Source organism: Neovison vison, chromosome 4 (assembly GCF_020171115.1).
Source record: "Neovison vison isolate M4711 chromosome 4, ASM_NN_V1, whole genome shotgun sequence".
Taxonomy (NCBI): Eukaryota; Metazoa; Chordata; class Mammalia; order Carnivora; family Mustelidae; genus Neogale; species Neogale vison.
The window spans coordinates 30,043,974-30,062,040 of record NC_058094.1 but is presented as its reverse complement, the minus strand read 5'-3'; the positions used below and the strand labels follow the sequence as shown (position 1 = coordinate 30,062,040).

Genomic DNA, 18,067 nt, shown 5'->3' with positions numbered 1-18,067 from the left:
TCATGCTAGTCTGTTTCATGTTGAAATTCCCTAAAGTATTTTACCTTGGGGATAAACTCAGAATGTGGCAAGTACAATGAGCAGAAGTATCTTTAAGAAGTCATTTGCGACAACATGGATGGAACTAGAGTGTATCATGCTTAGCGAAATAAGTCAAGCGGAGAAAGACAACTATCATATGATCTCCCTGATATGAGGGAGTGGTGATGCAACATGGGGGCTTAAGTGGGTAGGAGAAGAATCCATGAAACAAGATGGGATAGGGAGGGAGACAAACCATAAGTGACTCTTAATCTCACGAAACAAACTGTGGGTTGCTGGGGGGAGGGGGGTTGGGAGAAGGGGGGGAAGGTTATGGACATTGGGGAGGGTATGTGCTTTTGGGTAAATTGGAAGGGGAGCTGAACCATGAGAGACTATGGACTCTGAAAAACAGTCTGAGGGGTTTGAAGTGGCGGGGGGTGGGAGGTTGGGGTACCAGGTGGTGGGTATTATAGAGGGCACAGCTTGCATGGAGCACTGGGTGTGGTGAAAAAATAATGAATACTGTTTTTCTGAAAATAAATAAATTGGAAAAAAAAAGAAAGAAAAGATCTAAATAAATAGATATTTCATATAAATGGAAAAAAAAAAGAAGTCAATCTAAATTTATGCTATATGAAGTGGGGAGAAAACTTCTGATTAAATATGCCTCTATTTCCTCATTCTCCTGAAGACCCAATAAAGTAAAGAAAAAAAAAAGAACAAAAAAGAGTAACAAAAAAAATGAAGGGAGATAAAGATGATGAGAGATTTCAACGGAATTCTCTGGGAGATGGAAAGCAGCTGGGGAGTGGAATTCAGTAAAGGAAGCTATTAACATGGGTGCCTACATAGGAAGTTACCTGTAAAAGCCTGCTTTTTGTCTTTTTCTTCCTTCTTTCTTTTTCATCTAATTCTCCCTACAGAAACCTAGAGAGGTTTAGGACATTGAGGCACAACGTGCCAGGGAAGGTAGTAATGGGCTCAATGCTAAAAACAAGGAAAATGGTTGAAAATAGCTAGATCCTCAGATTTCATCTACTCCCCCACACTCCTAAGCTAAGTAACTCCTTCCATATTTTCTCACTACTTCTACCCTGGAGGATACAAATGTTTTAGCTTCTTGATAAATTACTATAACCAAGAAGTTCTGGACCAGGGACACTAATCAGTGTGAAGGATAGGATAGGAAATGGGCCTGAAGTGAAAAGAATTAAGTCCAAATTTTTGTACAGATTGGTAGGACTCTGGCCCCCTTCTCTACCCTGCTCCTGGAATACAGATGTTGAGACATATGTCCACACAGGTGGGAGAATAAGAGAATACTTCTTTGGAGAACTAAATAACCCTAAAGAAAAGACCTAATTAAACTGACGTTGACAGATACAAATTAAAAAAAAAGAAGGCACCCTATTCATCTCAAACACACAGTGCTTCCCTAGAGTATTCTAGTGTATTATACTTAAATATAAAACAGACAGCTAAGTATCACAAGACATTTGTGTAATGCCTTCTACATGAACGTTAGTTGTTAGAAAAGGTAAAGAGAAAACAAAATACCTAGAGGAAATAGAGACACTGAAAGGAGCAGAACATGCTTTAAGGAATATTCTCAGAGAGATAACAGATGATTACTGAGAGCTAAAATAAGAACGACATGTTATCTTAAAAAGAACAGAGAACAAGGAAGACTGAAAATGAAAAATAAGATAGCCCAAAACACCAGCTTAATAAATTTGGAAGATAATATTGAAGACATTTCCCAAATAGTAGAACAGAAAGATCAAGGAGATGGGAAACAAGAGATGAAAAGCAATGAACTTAGAGAATCCAACAAAAGATCCAACTTTCAAACAAGAAAATGAAGGAAATGAAATCATCTGAAGAATTACACAAGAAAATTCCCTAGAACTGAAATGTGTAGAGAACACATTGTTCAGATTGGAACAGGGCATAGAAGAGAAATAAAAGCAGAGGAATAAGAATTTTATAATTGAACCCTCATAAAACACTACTGAAAAAATTACAGTAAATTTAGACAAATGAATAATAAAAACTGGCAAAAGAAAACTTTAAGTAGTTACTAATTTCAGGGAAAAAAAATGAAAAGATGTAGAGAAGGAAGGAAGAATTGTTCTATCCTACTTGACCTAAGATGGCAAATGTATTCGGGTGTTTAATAAAGTAAAACCTATATAAAAAGGATGGGCTTCTCCAATGAAGACATACAAATGGCTATCAGACACATGAAAAATGTTCATCATCACTAGCCATCAAGGAGATTCAAATTAAAACCACATTGAGATATCACCTTACACCAGTTAGAATGGCCAAAATTAACAAGACAGGAAACAACATGTGTTGGAGGGGATGTGGAAAAAGGGGTACCCTCCTACACTGTTGGTGGGAATGCAAGTTGGTGCAGCCTCTTAGGAGAACAGTGTGGAGATTCCTCAAGAAATTAAAAATAGAACTTCCCTATGACCCTGCCATTGCACTCCTGGGTATTTACCCCAAAGATACAGATGTCGTGAAAAGAAGGGCCATCTGTACCCCAATGTTTATAGCAGCAATGGCCACGGTCGCCAAACTGTGGAAAGAACCAAGATGCCCTTCAATGGACGAATGGATAAGGAAAACGTGGTCCATATACACTATGGAGTATTATGCCTCCATCAGAAAGGATGAATACCCAACTTTTGTAGCAACATGGATGGGACTGGAAGAGATTATGCTAAGTGAAATAAGTCAAGCAGAGAGAGTCAATTATCATATGGTTTCACTTATTTGTGGAGCATAACAAATAGCATGGAGGACATGGGGAGTTAGGAGAAGGGAGTTGGGGGAAATTGGAAGGGGAGGTGAACCACGAGAGACTATAGACTCTGAAAAACAATCTGAGGGGTTGGAAGTGGTGGTGGGGGGGTGGGAGGTCGGGGTACCAGGTGGTGGGTATTATAGAGGGCACAGATTGCATGGAGCACTGGGTGTGGTGAAAAAATAATGAATACTGTTGTGCTGAAAATAAATACAAAATAAAGAAAAAAAGAAAAAAAAAGGATGGGAAAAGCAGGAAAAAAGCATTGAAAGAAATAACACTGCTATACTGAGAGCAGTAAACTATGTTATTTAGAAATACAGAAAGAGCAGGGGAAATGTATATTTAGAAGAATTCAGTGTTTGGTTTGGGAGAGGAAGATTGGCATTATTATAATCCTTTTAGTAAAATTTGCCTTTAAAACTGTGTACAGGTATTTGATGAAAATAAAAATCTAATTAATATAAACAGGAAAATCTAAGATTATAACAAAGGGTAAATGAGACTGGAAAACAGTCAAGACATATATTTCATTTATATGTAAACTTTAAATATTATAAAAGAACTTTTAAATGTAAAGGTAGTCTCTATTTATAACAGTTTTATTAGTATGATCAAATAATATTTTTCTTATTTTTACATGTTATGCCTTGATTTATGAAATTTATGCCTTTGTTTGGCATCTTTATACTTATATATGTATTAACCTTCTAAAAACAAAAACAAAAGATCCAAACTGTCATACACATTCTAAGTTAACTATAGTAACTCTTTAAGAGTGTATCTCCACAAAACTTCGTTTTCAAGTTAACACTAGGCTTACTTCCTATCTTAGTTATTTGTTGTCAGAAATAAAGACTCACTCAAACTAGCTAAGAAATGATGGGAAATTCATTTAAAGATAAAATACTATTTAAAAAAATCAGGGAAAGGTTTTTTGAGAGATTGGAACAAGAAAACAAAACGCCATCAAGATCCAAGGCAGTTGATTTCATTCTCACTATTCTCTTCCTCCAGAGCCACAGGGAGTCTGATTTCTTCATCTTTTTATATGCCTGAATCAGTATTTTCTTGCTCTATGGAGATTTCTGGGGTGCACTTATGCAGGCCCAAACATGGTCACTCCAGGGTCGGCTTTATGTCCTCTCCCTAGGAAGATGAATCTCATTGGCTCAGCTTGAGTCAAGAACCCACAACTGATCCAATCAGCTGTGGGCTGTGTTTGGGGGAGCTGTCATGTGACCCGACACTCACTGGCAAGGATTGTGGGAGGAGAGAAGAGACTGACAAACCAAGCAAATAGACTAACACACTTGCTTTCCCTTTTCAGCTAACTTGATAAGGATCCATAAGATCTCTTCTCATTCTTACCCCAATTCCTCCAACCGAAATAGACACTTAGAGTGACTGACAGGTATCCCAAAGGAAGTGGTGAAATGTGAAAAGTATAAAGGAGAATTATGTCTTTCTTTCTGTTCTTGAACTTTTTTCACATGCACTCATTAAAATTCTAAATCAAGGGAGTTCTAGGAAACTTAGTCTTATTTTTCATCCCAGAGACATTGCCACAACTGACCAACATTTTCAGGCCAATATGGTTCCCTGGTGATGTGAGTTGTTACTTGAAGATTTTCACTATGGCTGTTAATGGTATGAGAGTAGATCCTGTGTCACAGGTAAAGTTTTCCAGAAGTTATTGTTTATGCTACTGTTGCTTTCCTTTTTATTACAGCATTAAAAATTACACTTATATTTTCAATCATGTGAAGCCACTTCTTGCATCCCCATCTATTTTATATTCTATGTAGAGAAGTATTAAGGAATGGGGTTGGGATGAGTGATGGGCTGGAAGAACTACATGAGAGTCTAACACACAAGGTGTGTGAACTGGTGTTATGTTAGCCCCCATTAAAATATCACATACGTTCCTTTCTTGATAAATGCTTTCATTTCCTTTTAAAGCTGAGAAAAACAAAATTATGTTAAATGACACTAATAGCTTGGCTTTTTTCCTAAGGACATTAAGGAGAAATTTCTGAGAAGAGACAAAAGAAAATATTTCTTGTTAGCAGGGTTTATCAGTAGTGTTTTTTATGGGTTAAAGAGGTTTGGTTTTAGGTTATGTGTGGGAAGAGATGTGAAAATAGGTGTGATTAGAATCTCATTACATTCCACATCTTCATAGACAGGTTAGTTTAGAGTAGGTAGTTGCTTATTCTTTAATAATTTGGGCTTTCTGGATATCTGGCTGAAAATTCAAGACAACTGCCTGCCGATTTTACAAATTTAAAGTAGATGGATTCGTAATGTGGATAAAAATGCAACAAGTAGAAATTAACTTTGCTTCTTCCAAGATATTATTTTCAAATCTACATCAGGGTTCTATTTAACTATCACCAAGGAAATATTACATAGTTCACTAGATCATCCTGTACTAGAGCTGAATGATGAATGGAAAAGAAAACAGAACCAGTCCATGAAATGATGACTTCATTACAGTGATTATTTTTAACCACTTTAAGTTTATTTTTATTCATGTGTTAGGTATCGTGCTATGCTTTCACAGCCATTTTCACATTTAATCTTCTTAATAACCCTCTGAGGTAGGTATTATTATCTTTTATCAAATGAGAGAGTCAAGAACTTATGCCAAGTCATGTTATGAATAACTGGTAAAGTTAGAAATTAAGTCAAAATTTTAGGATTCCAAGGACTATCAGTGTTTTAATAAATTAACTGCAATCGAAAAAAAAATTAATTGAGTTTCTCTTTTGGCAGTAACTGTGAGAAATGGCATGTCTGTATATCTGTGTCATGTATTTACTGAGATCACTATATGTGTGCCTACAATTTCATTTGAGTGTCTATCCCTTAGTGACCATTTCTTCAGAAACAATGGTCTCCTCAAAGGTTTGTCCACTGCTAATTCAAAGACATATTTCAGCTCAGCTATCTGAGTCTTTCAATAGAAAGAGTTTTTATACTTTGATTAATACATACCTTTTATTCCCTCAAATTAAAAAATTATTTATCTTTTCTAACTAAAAAAAATGTCTATTTAAGTTAACTCATATAACTGCTCTAAACTGACTGTAATCTGAACTGTGGAGAACTCTCAGAATCAGACAAGTGTACTCTGGTTGAACTTTGGTTTTTCAGTTAATTTTGCTTAGCATGCAGCTCAGGCTGATAATCTTGTTTGTGTTGACACTAAAGTATCTACTTAGTGATACTATGCTGCCAATTATAACTGTTTTTGTAAGTAATAAACCAAACTTAGTTCCTGAGAGTATGAAAATATTCAACGCTTATCACGAACACTTCTCAAAAAATGATATTAACATCTTTTTGTTTTTCACTTCCTAGCATTTTTAGAATGGGAAAACTTTTGTTCAAGTTTAATGGTTAAACGTGTTATTAGCTATTCATGAATTAAATAAAAACCTGCAAGATCAGTTTACATTTTAAAAAATATATGAAGTGTGACCTCTTATACCCTACACTCACTCATACTGAGTCAGGCTAGATTAATGATAATAATCATAAATACCATTTCTGGCTACCCAGTTGTTCCTTAAATTAATATAGCAGGTGGTATCATAATTGAGACAACCAATACATTTAAAATTGATTCCTTTCCACAAGTCAGATTGTAGATGTTGTATACCTCTAATCAGAGTTAAAGGTATTACTCTTTTATTTTCAAAGAATTCTGATGAGGCAAAAAAGACAATGTAAAAAAAGCATAATTCATCTTGAGAGTTTACAAGGTACAGAGATCTATAATTCATGAGATTTCTAATTTTTATTCCTGCATATGGATATTGTTGATCTATTTTATTGAGAAGCTGGACTTTAGGTATGAAATTTACTTGTGAAATTGTTTTATAATAACATGCTTTTACTTTCAGTGTTCTGAAAGTTACTCAGTATGCTTTTACTTTCAGTATTCTATTCAGTGTACTTTTGTAAGAAAAAATGTACTAAAACCAGAATTTTAAGTCCTCTTTTCTTTTTTTCCCTTTAGATCAGCAAGGAAATTACGATACAACGCAAAATAAAAATAAGAAGAAAGCAGATTTGTGAAAGCTTAAGTCAGATTCAGAAATCTCTCCTTGCCTGAAGCATTAGAACAGACACAGCATGAAGGCGGAATCTTTAAGGGAGTCTCCTGTGTCATCAAGGGTCTAGATTACATCATCACTGATTTCATCTTTTCCATCTCCTAATTTTAATGTCTCTGTTTTCCCAAAGGCTGCTATAATTTATCCCATGGGTTCTCAAAATAAGTGACATTTAAAATAGAAACATGGCTTCTGTGTTTTCGTTATTGTCTTTGCCATTTGTTGATACCACGCCTATCTGCAGAGATAAGTACTTTCTGTTCCAGTCCTAATGAAAATGCTCTTTACATATCTATGGTTTTGTCAAGAATTTTTGTGACTTGTAAAACAAAACACTAATAATACATTTGTGTTGCTTTAGTGTAAAACTTAATCGAAATGAATTTTGTTGAATTTATGAGACAAGAGTTATAGGCAACATAAATTTGCCAGAAATTACATTTGCCAGAAATGCAATACTTCAACTATAATTTTATTTTTCTTCTTAGATCAGACTGGAACAGCATTTCCCCAAATACATTTTTAAAGACAAACAAAATTACAGTAGTTCTTACATTCTAATATGTTCACTCATTCAGGGCTTTACTGGGAAAGAGGAAAAAATTTTGAAGAGGATAGTAAGTCCCAGCTGTGAATCACATGCCAAGATATTCAGTGACTTTTTTTTTTTTCTGTTAAAGACACAGATAATAAAAATAAGAAACCAAGTGTTAGCCTCTTGGGAGTATTTCTTAAAAAAAAAAAATCTAGGAGTTCCCATTTTGAAAATAGGCGCATTACATTTCAAATTATCTGAGAGAAGGAAGGGATTTAAGAAGTTTTTAGCAGTTCTCAAATGTGTCTGCCATGTGGTGCCAATTCAGGTAGAAGCTGTCATTGGTCTCTGGTAAAGAAGTTAAATTTACTCCTTTTTAGGGACTGTTCTCATTGAATCCCATAACTCCTTTGGTGTTAACATAGCAATTTTAAGATGAAATTATATGAAGCTAAATTGTAGTTATTACTTTTAATGTCCTCACTTAGCAAAACAAAAAGTTGGCAACTTATATTGGCTCCTTTACCTTTTACCTTTTTCCTGGAAGTTTTACTGGGTCATAAAGCCCCAATTCAGTCAGCATTGATCTAATGGAGCTTCTGCCTTTCCACGAATAATTATTGAGTCTCTGGGGACAGATCATGAACATGACACACAGATGTTGAATGGAGCTTGGAGTCTAGTGATAGACATAAATGATGATATGTAATGATTATAACACAGTGGGAAAAGTGCTTTTAGAGAGAAGGAATACTGGAACATATGAGCAGGGCACCTAACACTGATTGTGGGAAGTCAGGCAAAGATCTCTCTAGCAAAGAAATAAAAAATATGAAGTATATGATGTTGGCTTTGTGAGGAAAGTACCTTTTTCAAGGTATCTAGGTACTTGGAAAAGCAAACCAAAGAGTTACTTTATGATCATAGAATCAGAGCTATTAATTACAACCTGTTGATCTTTGATGAAATAATCACATCCCAGTCAATATAACAGCTCTTAGCGGGCAGACACTTATTTCTCTAGAGATGGGGCAGTAGGATACATTTTTTTTCCCAATTTATTTATTTTCAGAAAAACAGTATTCGTTATTTTTTCACCACACCCAGTGCTCCATGCAAGCTGTGCCCTCTATAATACCCACCACCTGGTACCCCAACCTCCCACCCCCCCCGCCACTTCAAACCATGAGAGACTATGGACTCTGAAAAACAGTCTGAGGGGTTTGAAGTAGGATACATTTTTAGGTTAAGAAGTGATATTCTCTTTCTCTGCCTGTGTCTCTGAGAGTGAAACTTGCCTCCGCCTCCTCCAGACCCTGAATTACTGTCTCAGGGAGAGAGTGTGAGGGGAGAAAACTGGGAAGACAGGAACATCATCCCTCTGGTTTTGGTTTTCAAAACTCATCAGAGAGGATATACATAGCTGCCTCTGGAAAAATCCTAAGACAATGCTTGGGGAATCAAGCGCTGAAGTGTATGGGTACTTCTCTTGAGACTGAAATATTGCTTTCATGGGGTTGGGGAATGGAGGCAGGAGTGATAAGGAAGTTGAGCCTCAAGAGGAGCTATAAAATTCAAGTTTAGAGGCTCCCAGGGAGAGAAGCCTTATTGTCTAGTCAGGGCGTCACGGAGATGAGAGCACTCAAAACAAATAAAAGATTGGAGGGTATGCCGAAGGAGGGAACCTCAAATTCCCATGTGATCCAGAAGTAGTTAGAGCCACAGGACCTGGAGGCGTTTGTGGAGAGACAGAAGGGCTGTAGTGCTAACTGGGGGACCAGGTGGGCTTCCCAACGTCTCGAGACTACATAAGCATGAGTGATACAAAACTGGTATGGCTGTACTGGGTGATAAGTTATCAAAGTACTTTGCATTCACTGATAAATAGCCGTTTACCCAGAATCACCTACCCTCCCCAAACTAAAGAACAATGCCTGGGATAGCAGAGAAGGCTCCAGGATGCTGCACAAGCAGTAAGCCAGTGTCTTCATCCTTTCTGATTAGTGTATTAGTTATCTATTATTGTATAACACTTCATTCCAAAAACTGGCAGCTGAAAGCAATAATAAACATTTGTTATCTCACACGGTTTCTGTGGGGCAGGAATTTAGCAACAGCTTAGTTGAGCTGTTCTGGCTAAACATATATCACGGGTCTGAAGTCACAATGTCAGCTGGGTCTCAAGTCTTGACAGGGGATGGAGGACCAATCTAAGATGTGCCACTCACACGGCTTGCAAGTTGCAGGAGACCTCAGTTCCTCACTATGTGGATCTCTGCAAAACTGCATGATTGTCTTCCTGACATGAGAGCTTTCTTCCTCAGAATGAGTGATCTAAGAGAGAGCAAGGCAGAAGACACATTATCTCTCATGACAGCCTCAAAAGTCGCACTTCATCATTTCTGAAATATCTTGTTGATAACACAGGTCACCCCTATTCAATGTGGGAGAGATGATAGAGGGCGTGCTATCTAGATGGTTCTAAATATCACTTTCACACAAGTCAGAGTAGCCTTGAAAAAGAAGGCAGCAAAGCAAGGGCAAATTCCAACCTGAGATTAAGATGTCTTCCTCCAAGATAACTCAATTAGAAATTGAGTTTTCTAAAAATGCAAATTTTGTTTTTGCACCCCTGAATTTATGCATTGAGATTCATAGCTTCTGTGTTCTATATAACTAGTTGTTCCCTGAAAATTACTACCAAAGTTTTGTTCACCAATACTCTTCTGTTGCTTTAATTCTTTCTTTAAAAGGTACAATCCTTCAATAACTTTGCTATTCATTGGAGTCTGGGAAGCACTCTGTCATCTCCCATTAGCTACTGCTTTCATAACATCATTCATTCTGGCAGCCCAGGATATGGAGCACCTGTAATATCCTTTCTAGAAGGGCATCTATGTACCACAGCAAATGTTAATTAGGACTGCCTTGGCATTCAGTAGGGAGAAGTACAGGTTGACAATGAAGGCCTTTGGATTTATGCACCACTCATACTTCAGACTTGTAATCATTCTTCTTTTTTTTTTTGAGGAACGTGTTAACAAAATTTGGCCTTGAATAAGTTTATTAACAGGCAGTCATCAATGATAGTATGGCAGCTATCCAGTGAATTGTCATGGGGCATTGTGAGCACAGTATCTTTGGAATTTTCTAGTACTTCGTGGAAATCTTGAGTTACAGAATTTTAGAAATGCTGCTGTTTTTCAGAGTTAACTGTTATTCTTGGAAAGATGTTTAAAAATTCTAAATTACTTCTATATACTTGGAATCTGACTGCAAAAAGAAAAAAATACGAAATCCTAGGTAATTTATCAATGGTAGTAGCATTAATTCCCTTCCAAGAAAAGAATAATTCCTGATTAGTGTCTCATAAAAAATAAGCAAATTTTCAAGTCTCTGTGGATTATCTATAATCTACCATGTCTTTTCTTCGGTGTAAAGCAACCACTGCTGAACTATTAATCATATACTAGAAGAAGACATTCTGGGAAGCTGAAATAGAATTTCCATATGCCTAATAGCTGTGTTAAACAGCTTCGCAGTCTAACTAGTATTTCAGGAGACCTACTTCTCAACAAAAATGGAAGATTACACCCAGAATGGAATAATAATAACAACGCTACTGTGGCAGCTAGGGAGGTGCATCTTTAGAATCTCCCTTCAAGAACGAACTTGCTATTCAACTGCAAGGAATAAAAGGTGGCTGACAGCTTCCAGCTCTTAAAGGCTTCAAAATTCATCTCCGCTTCTGAGCTGGGGCCACGCTCTTCCAGGAAGCCCCCACACAATGACTGAACATGTGGGGATTCTAGCGCGTGTCACTTCTACCCAGTGTAGGACTCCTCTAAAAGGTAATCTTTGCTCAGGAGCTTTTCTCATTGAATTGGCTAATACTTTCCCAGATCTAAATCATAGTATGACGTGCTTTCTGTCCAATCCAGCTTCATACTCTCTTTTCTTTCAAAGGCATCAAATATGCATCATGGTCTGAAAGCTTTCCCCATTCAAGCTTTACCTTCCCAGGATACCAAAATGACAAAGCTATTTTTTTTTTTTTACTAAGATCCTACTCTAAAGGAGTATATCATAGTGTGTTTGGGGAAGTTATTCAACCTTTCTGAACTGTTCCTTCATCTGCAAAGTGGGGTGGTTGTTTGAAGTAATCTACAAAGTGCAATTTGTAAAGTGCCAAGTACACAGTAAGTACTCAATAACTGTATTTAATACTGAGTATTATTATACCACATACCAGACTCTATGTGAGAAATTCTGTGTTTATTACTTGTAATCCTTGTTATAATCAGCAAGTATTAATATGCTCATTTGACATATAAGGAAACAAGGATTTAATGAAGTTAAAATAACTTGCTCAGACTGGTTAATTACACAGCTAGACTGAGCAACCTCGGGTTAAAACACAGCAAGTTCCTCAGAAGGGAGCAATGTACATGTATGTTGGCAAATACTCCATTGCTGTTACCTTGGAATGTAATGAAACTCCATATCTACATACATGGTATGTATAGTTTAAAATTAATACAAATGATTTTAGGGACTATTTCATAATTGTTAAGTCTGTACACTTAATTACACTACATATATGACACTACAATCTGTCCAGGGGCATCTAAGAGTAAGCATTTGTCTAAAAGCTTAGAAGAGCAATATACAACGTCACTGTCACTCTCTGATAAGTACCTGTCAGTTATTCTCATAGAATGGCTCTCAGTCTGGGTTTGTCTGACTTTTCTCTAGATTGAGGTTATTTTTAATATTCCATAATTTTGCTATTGCTAGAAAAACTGCATCAATTGAAATCATTCCCCCCCGACTGTTTTGGTTCCCATCCCACCCACAGAAATGCTCAAGCTCATTATTAAAAGATGCAAAAGAATCTGCAATGGCAGAAGGAAGTTAAAATATTATATCGCTCAGAAAACTTCTAGTGAGGTGGCAGTAATCTGAACTGAGTGTCAGCTTTGGTAGCACACTTCTATTGTTCCTTAACTCTCAGTTTTAAGATAAAGAACCATGATGAGACCTTACACCTGTTAGAATGGTTAAACCCAAAAAGACAAGAAATAACAAAAGTTGTCAAGGATGTGAAGAAAAAGGAACTCTTGTACATTGCTGGTGAGAATGTAATTGGTGTAGCCACTGTAGAAAACAGTGGAGATTCCTCAAAAATATTATATAATTACCATATAATGCAGTAATTCCACTACTGGGTATTTACCCCCAAGACAGAGAAGACACTAATTCAAAAATATAGATGCAGCCCTATGTTTGCTGCAGCATTATTTTACAATAGCCAAAGTATGGAAGAAACCCAAGTGTCCACCCATAGACAAATAGATAAAGAAGATGTGGTGTATATGTATATTACTAAGCCATAAAAAATGAGATCTTGCCATTCACAACAACATAGATGCCATGTGACTCACTTATATGTGGAATCTAAGAAACAAAGGAAAAAGGAAACAGACAAAAAGATAGACGCTTAAATATGGAGAATAAACAAATGGGTGACTACCAAAGAGGAGGTGGGTAGGGGGATGGGTGAATTAGAGAAAGGGGATTAAGGATACACTGTTTATGAGGAGCACTGCATAGTGTACAGAATTGGTGAATCATTGTATTGTACACCTGAAACCAATACAACAATATATTAATTATACTTTATTTAAAAAAATAATGTTAGAGCTGCCTGGGTGACTCAGCTGGTTAAGCGTCTGCCTTTGGCTCAGGTCATGATCTCAGGGTCTCGAGACTGAGCCCTCCATTGGGATCCCTGCTCAGTGGGGAGTCTGCTTCTCCCTCTGCCCCTTATCCTGCTTATGCCCTCTCTCTCAAATAAATTACATCTTAAAGTAAAAGAATTTTAACTACAATTTAAAAAAATTGTTACATACGCTAAAAAAAAATTGAGATTGTGGTGTTTCTGCAGGTGTGAGATAGAGATGGATGAGGTTGGTAAACTGGGTAGGCAGTTTTCTTAGTGGAATTCTGCTGGGAAACCAGTCTTTTTCCCAAACAAATCCATAGGGTTGACTTAGTAAGCCTTCCTATGTTCAAAAAAGCATGATTTATGACCTGAAAGATATGACCTGAAAAGACTTTGTGTCCAGTGTTGCTACTGGCATGTCAGTGAGTTCTAGCCAAGAGTGGTCAGCATGACAGTAGAAAGAAAAAGATGGTGAGTGAAGGAAATGAACTTGTGGCCTGATGGGAAGGATAAGATCCATCAGAACTGCAGGTCTGAATGAACAACTTAAGCCACCTATGGCTAGAGTAATGCTACCAAACCATAGAAGAGAGTTTGTAGAAAAATGAAAATTATATTTGTAACAGAATAGCATGTACTTAGAAAAAAATGTGTAAGTTAATATTCAGTATATATATATTTTTAAAGATTCTATTCATTTTTTGAATGAGTGAGAGAGAAAGCACATGAACGGGGTTGGGGGTTGGACAGAGGCAGAGGGAGAAATAGACTCCCTGCCAGGAAATTTTATGGAGCAGGGAGTCCTACTCAGGGCTGGTTGTAGGGCTCTATCCCAGGCCCCAGAGATTACAGTCTGAGGTGAAGGCAGATGCTTAAGTGACTGAGCCACCCAAGTGCCCCAATATTCAAGTATATTTTTGTGTGAGCTTACCCATAATGCAATTTATTTATTTTGAATACTTTTTTGAACATTTTTCAAGTAAAGAATTCAGTTATAGTTCCATTGCAGAAAATGGAGTCTATCTAGATAGGCTCCAGAAACCATCAGGTCACTATAATAGCTCACAGAAACTCCTGGGTGTTTGGTACACAAAAAGGATTATTTACAAAAATACATTTTTGCACAAGGACTGGTACATATGCAAAGATGTATATGTGTATGAGAACAGAATATGCACTTTGGGGAAATTAAATATCATTTGAAAAAGTGGACTTTTAAGTATGGTTATAAATCTTAAAAAGAAACAGCTCTAATTTATTGCTCATGTGGGAGAAATTCTGGGTGTACTCCTTCTGGATGTACTTTCCTTTTCACTGTTACAACTATGGCACAGAGGGGTAATTATCAGTTTGTGAATTCTACTGTGAAAGGACCAAAGTGATCTCACTGGATATGTTTCCCAGAGACTCTCCTTTGCTTTCTAAAATAATATAATTTGATGTGAAATGAACTGCTGGCACATTTTACAACATATATTGAAAATGATGGTAAAGTTGGAAATACTAGAAGTGCCTAAATGCTACAGTTGTGCCAGCAAAGGGGGTACAGGCTCTTGTGTTTGGAGGGTGGGACATATTAAATTACATAATCTTCTAGAAATGTAATAAAAAGTGTTCAGGAAGGTTCCTAAAACAACTCCGTGTTAATCTGGCTTTTGGTAAATAAAACTCTAAGGAAAACTTCCTTCCAAATGTGAATGTGTCACAGTGAAAATCTGTTGACATGGAATGAAGATGAAATAAGTAATATTTTCCCTTAAATACAAAGGCTATGATTCATTAATTAGAAACAATAACATGACTTAAAAGCTATAGTAAATTTTATATGAGACTTGTAGTGAGACCAATTTACTCTCATGGATAATTGTCACAGTAAACAGAGGTTATAAACTGTGCTACATAATGCAGAATATTTTAATTCAGTATGATTAAGACAGAACAAAGCAAACAGCAGGTTCTAAATAATGATGACGATGCTGGATATTGCAAAATCAATTCAAATGGTATTATGCTGTCTTGTTAAATGATGTCTATTTTATAAATGTCATAAGGTTTATTACAACTAAAAAGTTGCTTTAGTCTTTCATAATGCCTGAAGATATTAACTGAAGTAAGTAAACTTTGACCATAAAAGAGAAGCACTCCACAGGGCTTCAAAGACCAATATGGCTTGATAAATAAAGCTCCTCCCACCTTAAAGATAATGCAGGCTCATTCAAAGTTATTCCTTTCTGATTCCTATTCATTCTGATGTATTATCATTCAAACTATTCAAACACAAGCAAAAAAAAATGAAAATCACAAGATAGTGTCACATTAAAAAAAAGTATGTCATAGAGAACATTCATATGCTTTTTCCATTGTTTTACTGAGTTCATTAAATGAGATAGTTATTTCCCATGACATCTAACATGGCATAATCTAATATTTGGCTACTTAGGTAATTTCTTGATATTTGTCACTAATACTGGGCAGCATTCAATAAGAGAAACTGGATTAATGTTTTTTATTAACATATAATGTATTATTTGCCCCAGGGGTACAGGTCTGTGAATCATCAGGCTTACACATCTCACAGTACTCCCCATGTCCCATACCCTCCCCAATCTGGATTAAATATTTTTAACACACTTTAATTAAAACTTCTTTTTCAAAGTAGTAAGAGGGTGAGAGATAAAATTTTGAAAATATTCTATAAAAGAAGATTTATAGAAAGTATGATTGATGTTTACGTTCTCAGGTTATGGTTTTATCTATAGAAGACATTTCTTTCTTTATTTACATTTATAGTTACATTATAAAATGTTAAAGAAGAATAAAGAAGTTTTGTCAGTGACATACCAGTTTTTTCCTGGCCTGAGGAGGGCAAGTTTTATTAGACAACTGTAGTGTTACACTATGTAAACACACAGTCACTTTCCCCACTTCAGAGATTACTATTGGCAAAAAAACTTTCCCTTAAATATATTTTTCTGTAAATATTTCCTCTTTTATCTATGACTTAAACAGCTTATGTCCTGTGTATGTATTTTCCATCTTTGTTACCTACTAGTGGCAAGAACTTGAACAAACCATTTACTTAAGGTCCTCAGACTGGGAAACATATACAAAGTCCATTAGATTTTCACAGTATGGGCATTACCCCGTTAATGGATTGCAGTTAGTGTTTTTATAAAAAAATGAAATTGAATCAATTTGAATAGAGAATATAGAGGATAAACACATGGTAAGCCTAGGGTTTTTTTTTCAGTTTTTTACATACGTGTGCATACTGTGTGATGTAAAATATATTCCTTCATATGGGTTGCAGGCAAAATAAAAAGTTTGAAAAATATAGTTTTAATGATTCATAAATACCTTCTAAGTCAAAAATGAAATCATTCTAGTTTCCATCTCAGAAATTCTGAAAATGACTTCCTTTAACATACTGTCATATGGTTTACTGCCTGAAAGACACTAGCAGCTAGTTACAAGGATATTTAGTTGAAATGACTAGAGAATATTTACTCCCTTAATTAGTTATAACTGATAATATCCATTTTAAGTATTGAAAAGGCACCTTGTTGGGCTTCACCCCCTCAGAAAATTCAACAAAATGTTAGGCATAAACAATTTAGTACAATTATTAATTTCTACATGTATGTCACAGATCATATGCCAATACTGTGTTAAGGGGCTGGGAAAGGTAAAATGAATTGGTATGGTCCCAAACTCACTATGTTTACAATTTTTGGGAAAATATTAGCTATAAAAAGAGAATATCCTACCCACAACCAAGGAGTAGAGTTCAAATGTACACTACTATGAAATATTATCCTAATAATCACTAACACAAGTTGTTATTTTTTGACTATCTAATTCTAATTCACTAATTTTTTGAATATCTAATTCTAATTCACACATTCAACATCTACTGTATGCCAGGTGTTTTTCTAGGTTGGATGTTCCAAGGTTAAAATGACAAAGTCCATACTCTCAAGGAGTTTATATAACTGAAAAATACAGAAAATAAGTAAACAAAAAAAAAATCAAACTGATAAGTGTAATAATGATGTAAAAGGCATTAACTAGGATCCACTTGTTATTGGAAAGGCCTCCCTATAAGTAGATAGTAGTTTTAAATAAAATTGAGATATAAAAGACAAAAAGAAGACAGCCACTTAAAGATAATGGAAAGGAACGTTTCAGGAAAGGGAGTAATGGGCAAGTGCCACCCAAGGCAGATAGGAAGTAGGTCAGGATGGCTGGGATCTAGTGAGGAAAGGATGGTCGATAAGGTAAGAGATGTTGGAGAGAGTCACACTGAGTAGAGCCCTGTTAACTGTGGTAAAATGTTTAGAATATATATTTATTGCCTAGGGGAGTCATGTGAAAGCCACAGGCAAAGGAATTCTGTAGTCTGATTTTTTTTTTTTTTAAGACAGTGGGGCTGCTGTATAGAAAATAGATTTTACACAGCAAGAATGAAACTAACACGGTTAAGAGGCTATTACAGTCCGGTGAGAAATGGTTGTGGCTTAGACTGAAGTAGTAGCAGTGGAGATAAAAATAGATTTGGGGAAAGTTTAGGAAGTGCAGTACAAAATATGTTGACAGACCACATACAGGAGGTGTGCAATCAACAATACTTCCTAGAATTTTAGTTTGTGCAACTATGTGGATAGTTTCATCAATTGCAGTGGGGAAAGTCAAATTTGGGGGGGAGAATCCAGAGTTCTGTTTGGGATATGTTAACTTAGAGATGCATATTAACTATCTAAGTGAATACATCAAGAAACCAGAACTGGGCCTTAGGGGAGAATTTGGGAGTCATCGGCATATAATTGGTATTTACAGCCAAAGGA

At 36.0% G+C, this 18,067-nt stretch overlaps 1 long non-coding RNA gene across 1 annotated transcript in view; it reads right to left on the bottom strand.

Annotated features, from left to right (window-relative positions):
- Positions 1 to 18,067, bottom strand: part of LOC122905530 — a 93,691-nt gene that overhangs the window by 74,341 nt on the left and 1,283 nt on the right. Inside the window, exon 2 of the long non-coding RNA XR_006384346.1 lies at positions 9,727 to 9,832. This is a non-coding gene — a long non-coding RNA (uncharacterized LOC122905530). The remainder of the gene's footprint in view (positions 1 to 9,726; positions 9,833 to 18,067) is intronic.